Consider the following 22,009-nt stretch of genomic DNA (forward strand, 5'->3'; position numbering starts at 1 on the left):
ACATAAAAGGAACAAATGGCGTCCTCAAGGAAACTCCGCAGACTCGCGCCAGCCCCACAACGGTGCTGTTTACGAAAGTAAAATGTGATAAATAAAAGTGCCCGAGCAAACAGAGGTGTCAGTGTCCTTAATGTCTGTAAATGCGGAGCAGGGAGGGAAAAACAAACACAGGGTGACAATAAGAAGGGGACCCCTTGAGACTGGTGCTGAACTTGGGATGAACAGGCAATGAAGAGAAAGGGAAAGGCAGCTGGGGCCCGGGGAACGGCTGCAAAAAGGCCAAGATGAGACACAGCCTGGGCAGGTGAAGAGCTCTGTGTGTTGGGAGTGGGGAGAGCATTGCTGAGCTGGGGTGTGTTGAGCTGGGGGAGAAGTCAGGGGCATCTTGGGGATGGTCTTTCCAAAGGACTTAATTTTGATCCTGCAAACACCGGAGAACTCCTGCTTTCCAGTACCCTGAGGTAGTGCTCCTCTCGGCGGACCTGCCCAAGAACAAGGCCTGAGACTAGAACTAACTGCAATCCAACCCTTCCTACTTATGTCCAAGCTGGTACTCAACAATGGCACGTATCCCATCTATGGCATGTATCTGAACCTGGTTCCTCCATCTATAAAGTGGGGACGGTGACAGTATCTATACATGCAACATTTAAATCAGTCAGTACATGTAATATACCAAATATAAAATATAAGTGCTCAGTAAATGTTAGATAGTCTTTTTTTTTTCTTTTTTTTGGAGGAAGGGGGGAAGAGGGAGAGGGAGACAGAGAATCTTAAGCAGGCTCCATGCCCAGTGCAGAGCCCAACGTGCGGTTGAGATCGTGACCTGAGCCGAAATCAGGAGTTGGATGCTTAACCGACTGAGCCACCTGGGAGCCCCAGTGTTAAATACTCTTATCATAGTTATTATTATTGTCAATTATTATTGCTAGCCACTACCCTGAAAGCAAGGGCACATCTTTTCCCAGAGAACTTGACAGTGTTCTTACACTCGACCGGGTGAGCCTAGGGCTTTGTACCCGTGAGGAGAGGATGACGCCCTAAGCCCGGTGAGACCCTCACTATTCACATGTACTGAGCGGGCTGTACGTAGGCAGTGGGTCTCTGGGGAAGTGATTTCAGTGGCGCAGGGGATGGAAATCTACTTGTGTCAAAGATTCAGCCTGGGACTAATCGCAGTCAATTCCAATTCTTGTAAATGAGTGAATACTCCATCAGGAGGGGGCTAGAGTGACAGGATCAGTGTTCTGGGGAGCACTGTAATTTCCCCGTTGTGTAGCAATGGCATTTAAAACCAGCCCCAAAGAGACCATGCAACACAAGTAAGTAAACCGAGGTGCCGATTATGGCAACCATTTTCCACGTGACGAGACATAAGGTAAAGGGCCTCACAAGGCTAAATTAAGCCTTGGTTCATGTTAGCTATTGTTATCACTACTAGCTTATGATAATGGTGATGGAAGTGCCATGAGATCTCTCAAGACTTCCTCTGTGAACATAGTTTTGCAATACATACATCTATCAAATCATTATGTCGTGCACCTTAAACTTTCACAATGTTTTATGTCAATTTTATCTCAGAACTGGAAAAAAGAACTTCTGAGAGCTTTTGCTTTCTCCTTCAGGCAGGTTAGTTGTTCTTCACCCAACAGCCCTGGATATTGCTTTTTTTTAAAACAGTTTTTTTTTTTTAAGATTTTATTTATTTATTGGACAGAGAGAGTAAAGCAGGGGGAGTGGCAGGCAGAGGGAGGGGAGAGGGAGAAGCAGGATCCCGCTGAGCAGAGAGCCTGACATGGGGCTTGATCCCAGGACTCTGGGATCATGACCTGAGCTAAAGACAGGTGCTTACCGACTGAGTCACCCAGGTGCCCCCAAATATTGCTTTTACACCCTGTGTGGTCACTGCTCTGTTGCCTGTGCCCTGTGACGCACAGTGAGTTTCTTGAGGTGGGTATTTCATTTTTGTAACCTCTGCGAGGAGCACACGACATGACACCTGGTAGAATCATAATGTTTGCTAAATAAATGAGGTAAATGAAGATGAATTTACAAATGCTTTAAATTTTGGGGCTAAAAGGGAATCAAATAAAAATAATTTATTCTCAGCAAATTTTGTCTCTCCCTGGAAATCTCAGGTTTGCTTGACTACTTTCCCTGTCTGAAAGACGTCTATTTATCCTCGACTACACAGCAGAAATGTTCTCTCCTTGGGTTTCGATGTCTATAACTCTTTCCAGACCCACCTGTTGTTTTTTCTGTCCTTTTCCATCAAACTATGATCAATATCGCTACAGAGTGTTCAGTTTAAAGTCCTTCTCTCCCTCCAACCTGCCCCTGCAGTAAGGTTCAAGGTCAAGCTCAGTGTTTGGTCACATGGATGCCCCAGGCCAAACTGTCCTGAGGCCTGTGAAGGGGCTGGCTGATGGCCAAGTTAAAAAATGTGAGGTGTTCATATCTCACGTTTATTGTGTGCTTAGAACGCACCAGGCACTACGCTAAGCACACCGTCTGGACTTTCCCATTGTACCTCCACGACCCTCTGAAGTAGTGCTATGAGTTACCTTTTATGGATGAAGCGTCGGAGGTTCAGACCAACTAACTCACTTGTCTTAGGCTACACAGCAGTTACACGGTAGAAGCCAAAACAGAACTGGTACCAGATTCTGACTCCGGCCCACTCTCCTGTTCCCCACACTCGCCTGACCATCAAGAGACACTGTGGCATTTGTTAAACGTGTGGATTCCAAGGTCCTGTCTCGGATCTGCAGCACCTGAATCTCTAGGGAACTGGGCAATCAGTAAATTCCACTCCATTCCATTCATTCCCCAGCCAGGTGAGTCTTACGACAAGACACACTTGAGAAACTCTTCCCTATACACTACTTAGTTGCTCCGCTCAGTCGCTGTGTCCGTCGGGGCTCCCCTGCTAGGACTCCACGCTGTGTGCCTACAGCCAGGCTCATGAGGGCGCCCTCGCTAGAGCACGGGCTGATTTGCTGGAACACGGCAGACATCCGGCAAAGTTCTACTGATGGGGCCAGGCTGCAGAAATCCCCCTCAGGGGTCAATTCCGGAGAAGCCAGGTAAGACTTGCGACAGGCTGGTGGCCAGGTTTCTTTTGCTCTGTCATCCAGTGATGTTACACAGCAGGTCCTGGGGCTGCGATCGTCATCTTGGTCACGACTACCCTTTGGCACACCAAATCCCAGGCCTGATGGCAGTGATAATTCAAAGCTGGAATTTCCTTCCCTTTGTGGCTCACTGCATTAACTGAATCCCCATTCGCAGTTTCTCCCAAACCGAAGTATATTATCTCGTACACATTATGACTCTTGGCAGCTCTAAAGAAGGCTGTGAAATCTGAACAGGAAATCTTTGGACCTTTGGAACAGACAATATTACCTCCCCAGAGCTCCATGAGGGAGTGCGTTTCTTCTATACTGGAACAGTAAATCACAGAGCACATTACGGGAGATAAACAAGCAAACAAAAAGAACCATGAAATAATGCGGGTTGTTTCAAACACCTTCTAATGCTACAAAGCTGCTTTACAGACAACATAGCAATTTGGAAGAGAACCCAGCGTCAGGAAAAGCCCCACATGGCTGAAATAAATCTGCAGTGGTCACATTTTGCTGTAAATGTATTTGGAGAGTAGCTGGACCTCAAGGTAAGAATCAATGGTGCAGGGAGAGATCTTAAAGACCTCCTTTTCTCAGAGGCCAGCCCTTGGCTTAGTGGGCCCAATGGGGAAGTCTCCTAATAATAACTTCAAGCTTCACATACTCCTTTCCTGTCTGGCAGTGGTCTCCTTGGTGAGTTGTTTTTTTTTTTTTTTTTTTTTTTTTTTTTTTTAAAACATTCTCCTGACACAAGCTTATGCACGTACTGAGGACATCTGCTTGTAATTAAAGGCAGATACTCGGGCCTGGCACTTCCCACGTAGCCCTCTGGGTGATAAAGCCAGTTAAAGGTGCAGTGATTGAAGAACACGTTGGAGGTAGGTTTTGCTGTTGCTGTTGCTGTTTCTAAGAACTAAAAGGAGCAATTAATATGAATGCCGGCCCTCGGCTGGCTTGCATCTTCCTTTCGGCAAAGCTTCCCGGCAATTTCTCTGGCTTTCCCTTCCAACTGCTACAAGAACAGTTAAACACCCTGCCCGCCTAGCCTCTCCTAAAGCTGCTTTTCATTATGGAGACAGCAGGGGTGTCAACACCAGGCGATGGGCCGTCAGCCAGCCCCCCATGCCACGTGATAGCCAGGGCCCAGAGCGATCGCGGCCAATGCTCAGAAGAGCAACCAGAATCACTGGCTGGCACTAGGCCAAGATCAATACTAGGTAGGCCAGTTGGGGACACGGGGCTGAGAATGGACGGATAGACAAAGAGAGTATTAAAAGGTCAGACTGAGGCACAGGGAGAAGGGGAGAAGTGTCTCTTCCCTTATAATGTGGTTTTGGATGTTTTTAATACCTGTGAATCCACTCATTAAAGCAGCAGAGTCAGAATGATTTAATAAAGTCCGGAGCTCGGGTGGTGACTCAGACGGCGCGCTAGAGCTGGCACCTCTTCTCGAGTTTCTATTCAGTGGCATCACGTCATCAACTTGAAATCAGCCATAGTGGGAATATTTACACAATAAGAGTTGGCAAATGCTACACATCACGGCTCTCTGCCATCTAATACTATGGAAATTCCATCCACCTTCTGAGATCAGTTTGAGTGTATTCTCCGTGTTTATTTTCTCCCCGTTGGAATCCATCTCTCCATCCTTTGTGTTTTTACAACACTTCAACTACAACAGCCACACTTGGACCATGGCAGTTTCCCGCCTACCATCTCAGTTATCTGACTTGAGCAGTGAATGATAAACTCCTTGCAGTTTGAAGGCAAGGACCATGACTCGTTCTCCTTCAGATTCGCCATCTCATTAGCCCGGTTCCTTAAATACAGGGAATGCCCCATACATATTCATGAAGTTACTGAGTATCTCAGCAGGAACTCTTCCAACAAGGAAAGCTGGGAGGCATCATGACTTTACTTATATTATTACTTGGAATTTATCAGACATCTTGTGGCCCCTGGAGTCTGAATTTTCAGAAAAGAAGATTCTCAAACACGTTACAAGATTCTATGACGAATGTCTTCCTGGGACCGTGAATACTCAAACTTGAGGCAAAGTCTGCAATATTTTAACCCATTTTCATGGTACCTAGCTCCTTAACAGTATTCAGTGAGGGGAAGAAAAGAATGAAAATAAGACTGTTTAATTTTCTCACCTCCTTTCTGTCACCTGGATGGTACATTTGCCTGGTTTTGCTTACAGCAGGAAGCCAGTCTTTTGAAATCACGGTGTACGGTACCTGTTGCCCATTTATAAGGCTGAGACTGGTAGTAGTGACTCTAAGTCCTGGTTTTCATTGTTTTGGCAAATTTACAGATCTTCTTGTTTAGATCGGTTACTGTTTCAGAAGCATAGCATGTTAAAGGTGTCCTAAGAAAGCACATACGTTGCCAGAGGTTTTAAGGTGTCTTTTCCCCTCTCTGAACAAAGGCATCTCTCATAATCAGGTTGGTCTGGGTCCTGCCACTCTGTCTCTTGTTTCTAAGCTCGACTCGTCAATTTCCATGTGACATTTCCTGAACAAAATCCTATTCCCTTGGGAGGTAGGTATTTGTGAGCTAGAGAAAGTGATCTGCAGTCAGAATTGCAGTGTGTGAGCCCTTACTGATGTGCCATTTGCTGTCCTAGACACTGGGGATCCTAGACACATGGTGAAGAGAACAGAGGGAATTCTGCCTCTCTAGGCCCATGTTCTAGTGAGGCCAGGGGAAGACAGTAAACAGATAAACAAAGAGATAATGCCAGGGAACAGGGCTGGGTAGCAAGATGTGGGGAGAGTGGCTATCAAAGACTTGAAAAGCAGCATGGGATATGGACTTTGAGATGGAATGAGGGGTAGCAAGGAGGCCAGTGTGGCCATGGGGGGGGAGGGAGAAGAAGGATTTGAGGTTGCAGAGGTGCCAGGAGTCAGATCTGGCACAGTTTTGCCCATCAGGGTAAGGACACAAGTGCTCACCGTGTCCGTTTCCATGATAGGAACCCCAGTGAGCTGGACCTGCTACTGCTGTCAGACTGGTCCCATTATGGTGTGTCCTTCCCGCTTGAATCCCTTACTGTAATGTTTGGGATTGGGAAGTGCTGGCATTAGGTTCTGAGACTATTTGGTGGATGGTTTTAGTTCATGAATTACCTTTATCATACCGCACTTGATCTGGGTTATAGACACAAACCAGAGGGCTTTTTTGTTGCTGTTGTTGGTCAAGATATATTTATTGAGCAACTATTATGCACAAGGCACTGTGCTGGGCATTGGGATATGGTGGTGAACAGACTAACGTGGGCCCAAGATTCATTTCTCTCAGTTGCCCTAAAAGGGTCCTTAGCCCCAGATCAGTGCATCTGTTTGCCATCTGGAACATTCTTGATTCTAGGTCTTTGCTCACCTTATAACATTCTTCTTCTTTCCTCAGAATGCGGAGAAGATCAGAGGTAATTCCCATTTTTAGAGTGATAATAATTCAGGATAATAATTCAGGAAATGCAATAATGTACATCTACTGCTTAACAGAATGTCTGGCACATAGTAAATATGTAAGTATTAGTAATTATGTACTACTGAGTATTTATTATTATGACTGCTTCTCAGTTAATGACATTTATTATTTTTGCTACTTATCTGATAGTTACGTATGTCCGATACTGTATCCTGCACTATTTAGTTTGCGTGTTTATATTCTTGCCCCCTCAACTAGATTATAAGTCCCTTGAAAGTAGAAACCACATTTTATCCTTTCTAATCCTGCACACAGGCCCTCAAGAAATATCTGTAGTATGATGCCTATCTGGCCTTTTATTCCAACAACCCCTCCTTCTGATGTGTGCCTGTCAGGTATGTTCGTTAACAAAAGGTCTTAGTGGAACGTCACGTACATTTTATAGATATATTTGTCCCATTTGTATATAGTAAAAAACAAAAACAACCCAGAAAACTTTGACATAGCTTCACTCAGATACTTGATTGAAAATGTTTAGATTCATTTTCTGAAGGCCAGTGTTGGAAAGAAATTGTTGGAACTCTGCTCTGTGGCTAATATGGGACCAGTTCCAAGAATTATTTTGCAGTGGAAAATGGAGGCTCTACCAAAAAGTGCATGGAGATGGATAAGGTGACAGGCCGCCATAGACACGTACCTTGGCAGCAAGGTACCCGATGCTTATTTTTTTACACTTTGTCCTTTTCCTTGTGCCTTCTGTTGTTCTTGGCTCCAGTGAGAAGCGAGCTTTATGGGCGCTGAAGCTTACCTCTAAATCTACCTTTAGTTAGAGTTTCCAAAATGGACCATTTAAATAGAGTCAAAACAGTCAATCAAGTCACATAACATCAATTTAAAGTGGAAAATAGACTGGGTGTGAAAAAAAATTTTTATGACACTTTTCTGGAAGGTATATGTTTAAACTGAAAAGTAGCTCCATTTCTTTGTAGCTATAGGGCAGGCAAAGTCTTGCAGTCTAGAATGTAAGTTTCATTTCTTTGCTTGAATTACGTTTAATGTGATGATGATATGACATAAGGAAAAGAAAGTCAAAAGCCTTATTGATAATCCACATGGGCCCCCTGCTCTGGCCACAGACCTTGCACAGTGTGTCTTTGTGTCAGCCCGAAGGGGCACCCTGCGCATAGGCTTTCTGGCGGGACAGGGACACTGTATGGCTTTAAGTGTTCCCTGATCGAATGTGGGAAAAGCAGCAGCTAGCCAAATTCTGAACAGAGTTTTTATTGTGCTGTGGCCAGGAGGTGAGGGGGAGGGAGAAGGGCACAACTTCTGTCCTGCTCTACTTTCTGGTGGATATAAGTTAAAGGGACTGAGAGGGACACCCTTGGGTTGATGGGGCAAAGGAAGATCGGGGACTTTATAGAGTTCAAGTTTAGGATCTGCAGCAAATGCAAAAAGTATATATATTTATATTATTTAGTTTACATTTACATGTAATTTATTTATGTTTAGCAAACGTCCTACCAGCAGCTGGTACAACTTAAGAGCAACCAAAGTAACATATATGAGCAATGAGGTCCCAACTGAGTCTTATTTTACCAGCCCCCTGTCCTAAATTACAAAATCTGAATTGCCTAGTTTCTTTTCAGTGGAAGGAATATGCGGGGAAAAGGGATCTATAGAAGCCAGAAGTGGGGGGAGGGGCACCAATATCATTTCAAACGAAGACCCCAAGGGGACGTTTCTCTTTTCTAAAGAATAACATCAAAAAATAAAAAACTCCTCTGGAAATGATACTCTATTTTTGGGTTCGCAGGAGTTGTCCTCCCAGAATCTTCTTTCCTATTCCTGGATCTTTTAAGCCCTGCCTGAATGATTCCACTTCCGAGTTTTTTCTCCTCTGAATCTACTTCAGCTGTATTTCTGACCCTTCCCCTCCACTAAACCTGCTCTTATCATATTCAAAGGTCTCTTTTCAGTCCTCAGAATACTCAATTTTTCAGATGCGTTTGACTTAGTAAGACCATTGCCTTTTAAAGATATGCTAATTGCCTAGCTTTCATGATGCCAAATTTGTTTGTTTTCCCTTTTATTTCACTGGCAGCTCTTTCTTGGTCCTCTTTGTTGGCTTCTCTTCCTCTGTTTGAACCCCTAAATATTATAGTGTTGGAGACTCTGCTCCCCCAGCCTTTTTGTTCCCCCTGTAAGAGAAATCTCGCCAAGTCTCATGTTCTTAAACATCATCTATACGCCGAGGGTTCCACGACGGTTTCCATCTTCAGCCTTAGCCTCTCCACTGAACTCCAGACTCCACTCAGCCTCTCTGGCATCTCCACTAGATATTCAATAAGTATCTCAATCAAAACACAGAACTCTGGAGTAATCCCTGACAAAACCTGTTCCTTCTCAACCCTTCACTATCTCTGCAAACGATTTTCCATCTACCCTGTATGTAAGCCAAAACCCTGCGAATCATTTTTGTTTTTTCACTTTCCCTAATTCCTACGCCCTGAGTCAACCCATCAGTAAGTTATGTCAGTTCCATCTCAGCTCAGTTCTCTCCATTTCCTTTACTATTTTTATAGTCCCAGCTCCCAACCTCTCTTGCTTGGACTATCAGCTTCCTACCCAGTCTTCCCACCCATTAATCACTAAAACATTTCACAGGGCGATCTTCTAAAACCGTAAATCAGATCATGCGACTTCACTGTCTAAAATTCTTCGGTGGTTTGGTGTGTACACAGACTAAAGTCCAGAGTCCTTATCATGGTCGCCAGGATCCCTTATGTAGTAAACATGGCTGGCTGCCTACCCAGACTGCCTTCTCCCCTCCTCTTTCCTAACAGAATCTTATTTTTTTTCATGTAGCCTTCCTCTCCAAGCAGCTCATGTGCCTCAAGGGAAGCTGACCCAATCTCTACTCCATAGGCAGGTATAAGATGGAGGCTCATTCCCATCCTCTTCTGAAGTTCAAGAAAGAGGATGTGGCCCAAAGGGAATCTTACTAAGTGGATTATAGAAAACTGAAGGGGAAAAAAGTCACAGGATGGCATAATCTCCTTGCTTTGTTTCACCCCCAGCCCAAAGATGAAGCCGACACACCTAAGACAGCAAAGACAAGAAAACTCTTGGAAAATAAATTTGGAGTCACTGGTTTTAGTCAATCCAAAGCCTGCCCCATCTCTGGTTTTCTAATTATATGAATGAGTTTTCTTATTCCTTAAGTCAGTTTGAATTATGCTTCCTGTCACTTGCTCCTGATCCTGACTGATACATTCCAAGAGTGGCCCCTGCTTTCCTTTTTTACTTCTTGTACCAATGTCTTCTTGTCATTATGCTCCAAGCCTGAAACTTGCCCAGCTTATTCAGTCCCAGCTCTTGCTGTTCCCTGCACCTAAATGATCTGTGTGTGACTAGCTGCGGTCTCAGCTCAAATGGTATCCTCCTGGGGATGCTTTCTCCGACCAAGTAAACTGAAAGAGGCATTCCCAGTCACTCGTGGGACAACACTGTTTTATTTTCTTCATAGCCTTTATTTACTTTTGTGTTGAGTTATTTTATTCATTTATTTGTATTCTTGATTATTCTCCTATCTTCTCCCCACAAGACTATAAGGCCTGAAAAAGCAAGAATATATTGTCCTGGCACAAAGTAAGCATTCTATAAATATTTGTTGAATGGATAAACACATGGATGAAGCCCTTGGCCCTGTAATAATGGGGACTTTATCTACTTCCTGCTTGTTACCAGATCTACAACAAATTTAAAAGCTCTAGGCTATGTGTTCTAGAGATGCACCTGTAGATATTTTCCTGGAAACCCTATGACAATTTCTTAAAATTAGCAACAAATAAGTGGTTGCTAATTTTCCTAGCTGGGCATAAAGGGCTGTTAAGCCAGCAGGAGCTTTGAATGCAAATAGTTGGCAATCTAAAGAGTAGCTACTATATTTTCCCTATCTGCAGCAATGGAATCATGACTGTTTTCTTGGAATGTTAGGCTTAAAACTTTGGACTTGTCTACAACTCCTCCTTTTCCTACTAGTTGTCAGAACACACAATTGGTTCTTTCTTTACTTTATGGATTTCCTAGGCTCTTCCCTTCCTCTCTTTCCCACTTAACACTTCCCTTCACCCATGCCTTACTCCAAAGCCTTGTGTTATCTCCACCTGGCTCAGGGATTCCAGTCCATTCTTTGTACTTTTGCTGGATTAATCTTCCTAAAATACCATTTGCATTCTGCTTTGCCCCTGCTTATGGACTCAACCAGTACCCTCTGGCTTGCTGGATGAAGTCCAAATTCTTCAGTCCAGCGTTTAAAGCATTTCTTCAGAAGGCACTGCTTTACTCCTCCAACTTCTTCCTCACAACTGGCTAATACAAACACAGGCCTCAGACAAGATAGCATCCTTACGATCATCAGCCTGTGTCCTCTTTTCTATCTTCTTAACTTTGTTCTCTTTATCTTCTTCTGCTGAATGTTTCCATCCTTCCCTCCCTAAGAAAAATCTCCAATTCCCTGCAGAACACCCCTCCTTCCTAAAACCTCTCATGATTGGCTTCATTCTGACTATTGTTGACATTTCACCCCTGCTCTTGAACTGGCCACTGAAGTTCTCCATCAGTAATTTTTCTTGAAAAGATCACTGAGGAGGAACATGGAATGCAAACTATTTGTATACAGTTACTATCTTTAGGATGATCTCTCCAAACAGGAAAATGTGACCCCGGTGTATGCAATAAACGAGTAGCATAACAGTGTTAGAGGACACAGACTTCCAGAAAAGTTCCTAAAGTCACACTGGAATGTGGACTATTTGGAATACTTATTTTCAATACTTAGAATCTACCCAAGGCTTCTAGGAAATAATTTACGTTGTTTTCCCTCCTTGGACACTTTCTTACAGATTGGCACAAATCAGTATGTTTTAGAAATATTAAAATTATAGCCATGTAATTTTCTTTAATTAAAACCCACTAAGTCTATGATAATTTTTTTTTTCAAATTTCTACTTCTAGAGTGTAGTTTTAGCAGGTAACGTCCTGTTTCTTCAGCTTAACCACAATATATTTATTATTCATGACCCATGGCATGTATAATGGCTGGTATGTCCATATTTCTGAAAATGTCTTCTCTAAACCCATTTCTTGATAATCACAAATACTGAGATGACAAACTGATTATACATAATCATTTCAGCCAAGTCGTTGCCTAAATGCCTAGCTCTTTGCTAGGTTCTATGGGCTAAGGAAAAGTAGGTGAAGATATGATGCCTGGGCTTAGTACAGTCTAGATAGGGAGCAGAACTAACAGAGCAGATAATCACAGAGGGTAATGTTCAGAACTCATTGATGCACAAGGAGTTTGAGAAGTAGGAGAGCAGCACAATCAGGAGCAACTTGATAACTTTTAATGTAAGCGATGGAACTGAAATTGATTTTGAAGGCTTGTGGAATGGAGGATACAGACGGACAGGCAGGTGAGGGAAATAATATGCCTCAGGGCAATGATAAATGGGCAAGACTGGCTTGTAGGTGCATTGCTAGGAACAGGTATGGCCATGATGGGAGGGGGTGTGTCTGGGAGGAGATGGAGGAAAAGCTGGATATTCAGTATGGAGTCAGATAGCCTCAAAACACAGACTTGAAGAATCGCAATGAGAGCCACTGAGATTCTTGAGCTCGTGGGGTAGACAAAAGGGCTGTTTTAGGAAGCAGCTCTTCAGCTGCATGCCTGAGGGACTGAGGAATCTAAGGGGCTCTTGCAATGGTCCCGGAATGACCTCTGGGAGTACTAAGATCATATCCATTATTCTCTATTGTTCCTACTTGACAAAATCTACATGACTTAATTTCTATGTAAAAGTTTCCTTTTCCACATCTCCTGCCAAGTCTCCTAAAAGCCATCCCCCTTGCTTCCTTCCTTCAGTGGATGATGACTCCCTCTTCTGTACCACTTTCATCCTCATGACCATGAAGTGCTAAAACACATAAATAATCATAAATTTGTGTCTGCTGAAACATCAAGCCCAGAAGTGTCCAAAAATTAACAAAAATGTTAATTTCTTGTTGAGAAATAAAAGTAAGATGTTATAAATTTCTACTGAATGTTCCCCACCTTCCTGCAAAGTGTGCTATGTCAAATTCCCCTTTCCTCTTGAGTTGGGGCTCCTTCAATGCCGTGTTGGGAAGGTTCTAGAAAAGGTCAGGCACTTCTGCATAATGGATTAATCTCATTCTGATATTAAGGACTCAGTCTGTTCATTTGAAGGTTAGGGCTGCTCTGACAGAAGAGGGAGTAGAAGGCCCAAGTCTCCCCTCAAGGTAGCATTTATTTGCTTCCTCTCTGAAGAAGCTTGTGGGAAAAGCTTAAAAATTAAAAAATGAAACAAAATAGCTGATGCAAGCTATAATATTTCAGGGATTATCTGTACAAATACCTGAAAATTTGTGAGATACTTATGACAGAAGAATAAAGCACTGTTTCTATTTATTCATTAAATCAATAAATAATAACCGATAATTTAGGAAACCTGCTATGTGACTGGTATGACTGAGAGCATTAAGGACACAATCTGACATGTCCTTGCCCTCAAGAAGGTTACATTCTACGGCTACCCCATCTCAATCTGGTTAAAAATGCTCAAGCCAGTAACTGCCTTGTGACTTCTTCGAAAGTAACCTAATATCTTTAATGAGCAGAGAAATGAGATTATGATGATGAAAAAACTAGGGAGTGAATAACCAACATCTTAGTAAGTCTCCTTTACTTAGAGAACTCAGTACTCAACCAACACAGCCATATGTTGGATATAAAAACGGTTTCCAGAGAATACGTGATGCATTAACCTCAGTAAACATCAGAAATGACAGCACCATGTTCTGAATGCGTATTTCTACAAAGGTTCAAGTTTACATGACGGGTTATTTCTGCCTCCTCTACTCATTTCTCAGTGAACAGCTGGGCATCAGTGTATGTGCGCAAATTATCCTTATTTTCTCTTTAGCATTTTTTGCTGTGGGGTTTAAAAATCTTAAGGGCATATTCTTGTAAACTGCCCAGGAGTAGATTTCATGTGAAGCAGGTATGAATTTTCTGCAAGGTGCAAAGAATGCCACATTATTGTACTTCTCTAAAATTGACCTGAGTCTGAGTCTGAGCATCCCCAACTCTTACCAAATGAGTGGGATATTCAGTTCAATTCCCTACTCCTGGGTCCTAGGAAGGTCTTTGGAACTCTTAGTAAGAGATAAACATTACAAAACCAAAATCCATGGTCTTTCTCTTTCTTCTCCTCAGGTCCCAGCTCTCCTTAACTCCAAAGGTGCTCACTTCTCTCCCCAATATTTGTAAACAAACCTAGGAAGAAAAGTCCTGTTCTAGACCTGCAAATCCCCTGGAGCCAAGAGAATATGAAGACTTGGCTGTCTTTTGGAATGGGAGCTGGAACAAAACACATGTTAATGCATCAATAAATGTTCCTGTCACTTTGAAATGTTAAGTGGCCAGTGTTCACCTTTCATTCTCACTAAATGACTCAGAAGTGTTGAAAGGCAGCAATTTTGAGTCATTATTTCTCTGGAATTGTAACCTAGAATACAGTAGTAATTTGTGCTTCATGCAAAACTGTTCCCTAAGTCTTAGGGAGCTTGCTACTCCAAGTAGTGTGGTCTGGGGACCAGCAGCATCGGCATCACCCGAGGCCTCAGGAGAAAGGCAGAATATCAGTCCCCACCCCAGCCTTTAAAATAAGAATCTGCATTTTAACAAGTTCCCCAGGTGATCCATAAGCACCTGAAAGTCTGTGAAGCACTTCTTTAAGTGGTTTTTCCTCCTTTTTCTCCTTTTCTGCTTCTCAAACACTAGGCATAACCTTTGCATTTCTTATGGACCCCCCCAAATCCTTCCAAATGAGTAACGAAAAATAAGCTTTTAAAGGAAGCTGCTGCTGCTTCTTTTTTTAAAGATTTATTTATTTTAGAGAGAGAGCAAGAGAGTTAGCACACGGGCGCGCTCCCTCATGAAAGCAGCAGGGAGAACAGAGGGAGAGAGAGAGAGAAAATCTTAAGCAGCCTCCATGCTGTGCTTTGAGCCTGATGTGGGGCTTGATCCTACAACCCTGAGATCATGATGTGAGCCCTGGGCCGAAATCAAGGGTCAGACACTCAACCGGCTGAGCCACCCTGGTGCCCCTAGAAACACTTTCTGTTCTGCAACACTTGGATGAAAACTGGGTCAGAACATCTGGGATTAGGTAATAGATAGACTTCTAATGGGGAGTCCATTCCATTTTTCTTCTGGAAGGAACAAGGCATAGTTACACTCTGGTTCTGTTTACGCTGCTAATTTTACTAAATTGTGCATGGAGGGACTTCTGAGCTGGTATCTCTAAACTGTAATTTGAGAAATGAAAGGCCAGCATTTGGTCCAGCTTCCAAGCACAGCTTACTGACTGCCTACTACAGACAGCAAGAAAAACGCCCTTTGAGCCAGGGTACAAGTAATTTTCAAAAGTTATTGGACCTGCGAAAATTCCATTTGGCCTATACAATTTACACTTGGCTCAACCATTTACACTGTATAATGCCAGCTTATTTTCCAACCAGATATCCCCTTCTCTGAATGTCCCTAACTTTAATATGCCAAAGATGAGGAATAGTTGCCTATTACAAATACCCATCTCTTCCCCACTCCCCGCCCCCAGTGGAAATTAGGCAAGGAAAACAGATTAGGTTAACTTTTTTTTTTTTTTAAATCATTTCCACATTTATGGGGTTTAGGTACATCATTCAGTCACTCAGTCATTCATTTCCATTTTTGTCCACTTTCAAGTAGCTGTTTTTAAGGGAATTTTATGTCTTCAAGACAATGTCAAAATCAAATACCTAAAATAATTTACAAGTGATATTTCCTGTTTTTGAAATGATGTTCTCTATACAGCTTCCCATAGTGGTGCCGAGTAGAAAATGCCACCAAGAAATACTTGGTTTGCTCTTTTTTTTTTTTTTTACGATTTTATTTATCTGAGAGAGAGAGTGTGTGTGTGTGAGAGAGAGAGAGAGCGTGCGAGAGTGGGGGAGAGGCAGAGAGAGAGGGAGAAAGAGAATCTCAAGCAGACTTCCTGCTGAGCTCAGAGCCCGAAGTTGGGCTGGATCCCATGACCTCGAGATCACGACCTGAGCCAAAACCATGAGTCAGCTGCTTAACTGACTGAGCCACCAGGTGCCCTTGGTTTGCTCATTTCTTTTTTCTTTTTTTTTTTTTTTTTAGATTTATTTATTTGACAGAGAGACAGCCAGTGAGAGAGGGAACACAGGCAGGGGGAGTGGGAGAGGAAGAAGCAGGCTTCCAGCAGAGGAGCCTGATGTGGGGCTCGATCCCAGAATGCCAGGATCACGCCCTGAGCCGAAGGCAGACGCTTAACGACTGAGCCACCCAGGCACCCCGGGTTTGCTCATTTCTTAAAAGCATTTATCAAGTAACTATTATGTGCCCAAACAGTTATCAAACACAGAATAAACAATATGAGGCAAGGGTTATGAAAAGCAAAGGTATAAGACAAATCCCCATGCTTAAGTAGATTACCGCTTTACTGGAGAAGCTTCCCTGTCTCACACAGTGAGATGAGCCGGAATTAAATTACTAGAGGGCCTTCCCAAAACTAGAGGACCTTGCTTGATGAGTTACTAACTAGGTCAGTGATGTGGTCAATCACTGAAAGTTGGAGCAGCCTGGGAAACCTACATGGATAAAGTAGGACTTGAAATGGAGCCTGAAGGATGGCTAAGGTAGGAGTTAGAGGAAGAGAAAGACCAAGAGGACACAGTCATAGATAATATTATGCACTTATTTTGACTTTGAAACAGCTTTACTGGAAATAACTATAAACAAATAATTTCTCCTCTGGAAGAGCCATTTGGAAACCAATCCCTGCATTTTGTGAGGAATAAGGCTTGATTTGCAGAAGGTCCATCTAGATCCCAATTTTATACAGATAGTAGGGGAGACTTAGGGGGCTGCACTGCATGCTGGGTAGGCTGAGAATTTCAGGAGCCATTACAGACAACAATGTTTGTGAGGTTCAGGACCCTGGAATCAGATGGAAATCTCCCCTGGAAGGTACAGTTCTCATTCTGAGAGCAAGTGCCGTTCTAATGTAATCCAGGAAGGATAAACAGCTTCCTAAATGTTTTTCTTTTTTTAAAGATTTTACATATATATATATTTATTTATTTGAGAGAGAAAAAGAGAGAAAGCAAGCAGGGGGAGGGAGAGGAACAAGCAGATTCCGTGCTGAGGGTGGAGCCCAACACAGGGCTCAATCTCAGGACCCTGAGATCATGACCTGAGCCGAAATCAAGAGTCCGTGCTGAACTGACTGAGCCACCCAGCCACCCCTAGAGGTACATCCCTCTAAATCTTCATTCAAGCAAATGTCTTGAGCTTAAATTACTTTAAACAACCAAAGTTTTATGACATTAAAAAATCTAAAACAAATAACAAAAATAACACCACTTATTAAGTTAACATCAGAAGAATATTTGAGCAATAATTATATGACCTCAGAGAGCTCTGGTCCAGAACTCAGAACCCAGCGGTTAGCAAATACATCCCTAGTATGGTTTTTCCATTCTTCCCATTATTATTCCTCATTAGTTAATACTGCCTGATGGAATCACCATCTGACATTGCGCTATTAAGGCAAAGTCATTATAAATTCTTGGCCTCTATCCAAGGAACGTTTAAAAAATTGTTAAAAATCAAAATGCCAGTTAAGAGTTTTATCTTTATCCGTGGGGCTATGTCTTGTTGAAGGAACCAAAGAACAGTTAATAGTGGCGAGGAGTTGCCAATACTAATCTTCCATGTGTGGCACATCACCTATCATTGTGAAAATTATTAATGTTATGACAAAATTAAATGGCTTTCCTAGCAGGCTTACTGGCAAAACATTTCTAAGAAATATTATGCCTGTAACTCTAGGTCAAACCAATGACACAGCTCATCTTCCCTGAGACTTGAGTGAAATGCCTACTTTTTTGAGTTCCTATATATCCCAATACTATGGAAAGGCCACACTGATGATGCCTTTGTTCCAAAACTATTTATAATGAGACTTAGGGGCATTCATTCATCACTGAGGCAGAAGAGTTAATTTTGTGTATATGTGTTCCAGACTTCCTTTTTGGAAATTAAATACCTAAATTTGATGATTTTCAATCAGCCTATACTAAGGGAAGCAGATAAACCACTCTTTCTCTGGTATTTCAGAAACAGCCATATTAAAACCAATATACTAAGAACCTATAGACTTATTATCACTATTGGTGAATCTTAGCGAAGACATTCATGTTTTCATTCCCTGTCTTCCCATTCCTGTTGCCTCCGTTACCATTCTTATCTCTACCTTACCTCTAGCTCTTTGGTTCTTCATCATTCAGGGTAATAATTTCTCACGACACCTAAGGACAAAAGTTCCTTCTCCAACAAAATATCAAAATAAGAAAAATAAATGATGTCTTTCCTGTACTTCACCTCCCTGAATTAGAACTTGGGCATTTTGAAAATGTTTAAATCACAACAGGCAGAAATGGGGCCATTCTGTGGCTTCACTCTGCACAGTGCCATGGGCACACAGATATTTAATATGGGAACACTTCATACTATCTGTCATTTAATAACCACTTTCCATGGGCCAAGCACCATGGTAAGCAGTTTACCAAAATGATTTCATTTAATTCCTGAGAAAATCTCCTGACACTATTGTGCAAGTACACTTACCACCATCATTTTAAAGACAGGACTAATGAGGCACAGAGAAGGTAAGTAACTCAAGGTACTAAGCAGTAGAACTGAGATTTTAAGCCAGGCAGAGGCTGTGGAGCTCACATGCTTAAACCACACACTCTCGTGGGTATTTTCTTGAGTGTTTCTACCTACGGATCCTTTCACTTGGGTCATCATTGGAATCCAACAGCAACAAACAAAACGCAAATGAAAGCAACAAACAAAACAAAAGAAAATCATTGAAAGCTACAGTTGGAGTGGACCTAATTGTTAAACAGGCCAATTTTATAGATTTTATAGATAAAGTTTTTTAGATAAAATAATTTTACAGATAAAATTGGGTCCCAGAGCAGTTAAGGGACTGATCAAACCCAGACAACTAATTAGTTGAACTGAAAATATAATCTAGGTCGCCAGCCTTGTTTGTAAAGTCTCTTTCTACTGTGCCATATACTCTTCCTCCTTTCTTCTTTTCTTCCCTGACTCCTTATCTGTCCTTCCTCTGCCATGTTATTTCTCTATTCTAGGCAAGGCTCAGCTCATAAAGATGTCTGAAATCAATAAAGACGGAGTCCGAATGATAAATTAAATAATAGTGCAGGATTAAACTGGCATATACTTTATATATTCCTTTTGATGGCTTTATCTCTACTTAAAAGGTGTCACAGGTTCTTTCTATGATAGATAACATTTTAATGAGAAGTAAAAAATATAGAAACAGATTTAAATATACATATATATTGGACTAACTGGTTAAATGAGATTTTTTTCACTGTTCTGATATGGCCTTAATCTGGTAATATGAACTGCATGTGTGTGTGTGGAGGGGAGGGTAGAGGTTGAGAAGGTGGGAGATCGTGATGTAATAGGGACAGGAATGAGCTTAAAAAAAAAAAAGAATGAATTTCAAAGTTGTTAAAAAGATGCTAGCAATAAGTACCTCTTGCCAAGCAGATGAACAAAATGGTAAATTGGGTAGAATTTCTAGTATTTGCTATAGAATGGACACTTACGAATATAAGGTCAAATTTTTAAATATTTAAAAATTCTAGCAGATGTTAAAAGGCATTGTTAAATGTTAAAAAATGCTTAGAGGCAAAAAAATTAATTTGACACTTATTCATTTCAAATGAATGATGTCCTTACCACTTGTTTCTGGGAACTACTGAGGTTGCAAAACCAGTACCGAAGCTGGGTAAGGAGCACTCTTAGTTACGTGTTCTTTTAGGACACTGTGCATGGTCTCTTAGCTCTAGGTGAGGGCTGGCATGCATCTTTTGAAGCTTTCCACTGCAAGCAACTTTTGGGGAAGCAAAATTAGGTGTAATAACACTGAATTTAGGATGAGGCACATTCCCATACTGGCGTGCCAAGAGGCACTACAATGTGAAAATTACAGTTCTTGCCTTAATGCAGCTCTGCCTATGGTCGGAGTTTCCTGCAGGAAAGGAAGGGATATCATGAAAAGAGTCCTCATTGAGGGGAAAGGTCTATATTAACTAAAAGTGTTTCTCCGAATAAACTGTGAAACGACGATCTGAGCTGGTAGCCCATCAAAAATACATCATGTTCCTCCTCTTTGTTTGTACCCCTTGTTTCTGAGTAGCTAGGGAAAAGAACACAAAAAATCATGACTATGAAACCTGTATCTGTAACTGCTCTGCCCTGATCTGTAAGTCAGCAGGCTGCTCATTCATAAGGTGAGGTTGTGTTTGCTCGCACATGGTCATTTGATACAGTAAAACCACCTGTGAAATTCTAGCTGCCAGTGGTGACTGCCCACTGAAGAGCTGCTTCAAAGTAGTAACTGATTTACTGCTTGCCAGGTGTTCTTCGCAGAACTTGCTATCTATAATAATGGATTTTCAAATCAATGGTAAACTTACACTATCCTGTCCGGAAGGAACCTACAGTGCATTCCCTCAATAGACGTGATCTCATCTGCTATGGACTTGCCTCTGGTTGAAGTTCAGAACTCTTCAGCTGGGTGAACAGTATTTTCCAACTATGATACGAAGTCTCCCTTTTCTTCCACAATTCAGATAAATGTCAGAAAGGGCAAACTTGCAGAGACATTGTTCATTCATTCAACAGGTGCTTGTTGGATGCTACCAGAGGGTGTTATCCTAAATACCATGCTAGATACAGAGACAGAGATAAATCAGACACAGTTTATCAAAACTTCAAACAGCTTATAGTCTGATAGGAAAGAGGAGACAAACACAAAAATATACTATAAGCTACAATATTTTATGCATATACATACATTATATATGCGAGATGTACATAACATGGGGCCAAAATGGTTGAGAGTCTGATGAAGAAACTCAGGAATGACTATGACGACCATGGCAGTATCTTCCAGATGATGAAATTTGTACCTGTACAGCCTAACCTTTTTATGTAACTATATCTCTGTCCTCATTCAGGTTTCAGGTTAAATGCCATCTATCCTGTGACCGCGCTATCGAAACAGAGCCCTTCTCAATTCTGTCAGGGCATCCTGTTCTCTTACTTCTGACACTCTTATGTGATTCATAAACCTGCATTCGTCTCCAGACCTCTTTAGTATCTGTTGCTTCTCCACTAAATTCAGAGTTCCAAGAAGACATGAACTACATTTGTTTTGTTCCCTAACATATACTTAGTTCTAACTAGGGACTGCTCAGCCCACGCAAGGGTATAGTAAGTACACGTTATGAACGAAATCTAGCTGAAAAGAACAGTATGAGCAAAGAGAGAGCAGAAGATAAACAAGAATCATTTAGGAAATGGCGAGTATCTTAAGCAGCTGAAATACAAGGTAAAGTGAGGTGCTGATTAATGTTGGAAGGTGGGCTGGGACTAGACTGTGGGTGGCTGAACTCCAAGCTACGAAAATTTGGACTTTATTATTTAGATGCAATAGCCATATTTTTCCAACCATAAAATTTGATACATCGTACACTCATGGGCCAACGGGCTCTCTGAAAAAGGACTGTTTCATAAAACCTGGGCTATAAGATCACATATGTAAAGACAAGGAGAAGGAACTGAAAATTCTTTGATAGAAGAAACGAGATGATAGTTCGGATATTGAGAATGAATCCAGTAGTTAATGAAGGGCCTTCATCGATGTATTTTTTCATCGGAAAGATAAGACATCTCCAGATTTTGCTTGTCCAACCCATTGCTCCTGAAAGGTTTCAGGGCAGCTGTGGTGGCCTGGAAATGCATCTCTCAGATCTCCTGCAGAATGCTGTGCTCTGAAATCCACCCCCCCCCCCCCCAGCCAATGACTCAGCATAACAACAATACCAGGGCAGGTCCATTCCTGGGAGATGGGGGATTCCTCCATCAGGTGACTTTGCCTTGAAGACTCCCCACTGGTTGCCCAAACTTTCTTAGCATTGTACTGCAATCTAAGATCTTTCCTCCCTCTTTCCTTCCTTCCTTCTCTCCTTCCTTTCCTTATTTCACTCCTTCCTTCATTTCTTTTCTTCTTCACAGGGGTTGGCCCTTTGGCCCTGCATTGTTGTCTGACAGTTCATCCCGTCTTGAGTTCCTTCTCCATTCTTTTTCACAGGCATTTCCTCTAAAATAAATCTCTTGCACCTCTAATCACTCAGTAAATCTCTTGCAGGACTGCATCTCAGAAAACTCAGACTAACATTGCAACCAA

At 42.1% G+C, this 22,009-nt stretch overlaps 1 protein-coding gene and 1 long non-coding RNA gene across 8 annotated transcripts in view; one reads left to right on the forward strand and one right to left on the reverse strand.

Annotated features, from left to right (window-relative positions):
- GHR (growth hormone receptor) overlaps positions 1-22,009 on the reverse strand; it is a 256,429-nt gene that overhangs the window by 73,218 nt on the left and 161,202 nt on the right. The window lies entirely within an intron of this gene.
- LOC148108866 (uncharacterized) lies at positions 3,439-14,037 on the forward strand. 2 transcript variants are annotated; one of them, XR_015726865.1, is made up of 3 exons: positions 3,439-3,673; positions 6,537-6,657; positions 13,861-14,037. It is a non-coding gene; the product is annotated as an uncharacterized LOC148108866 (long non-coding RNA). The 2 variants fall into 2 exon arrangements; XR_015726864.1 differs by lacking the exon at positions 3,439-3,673 and adding an exon at positions 3,925-4,003.

Source organism: Ursus americanus, chromosome 15 (assembly GCF_024610735.1).
Source record: "Ursus americanus isolate L20-20 chromosome 15, mUrsAme1.1.p, whole genome shotgun sequence".
Classification (NCBI taxonomy): domain Eukaryota; kingdom Metazoa; phylum Chordata; class Mammalia; order Carnivora; family Ursidae; genus Ursus; species Ursus americanus.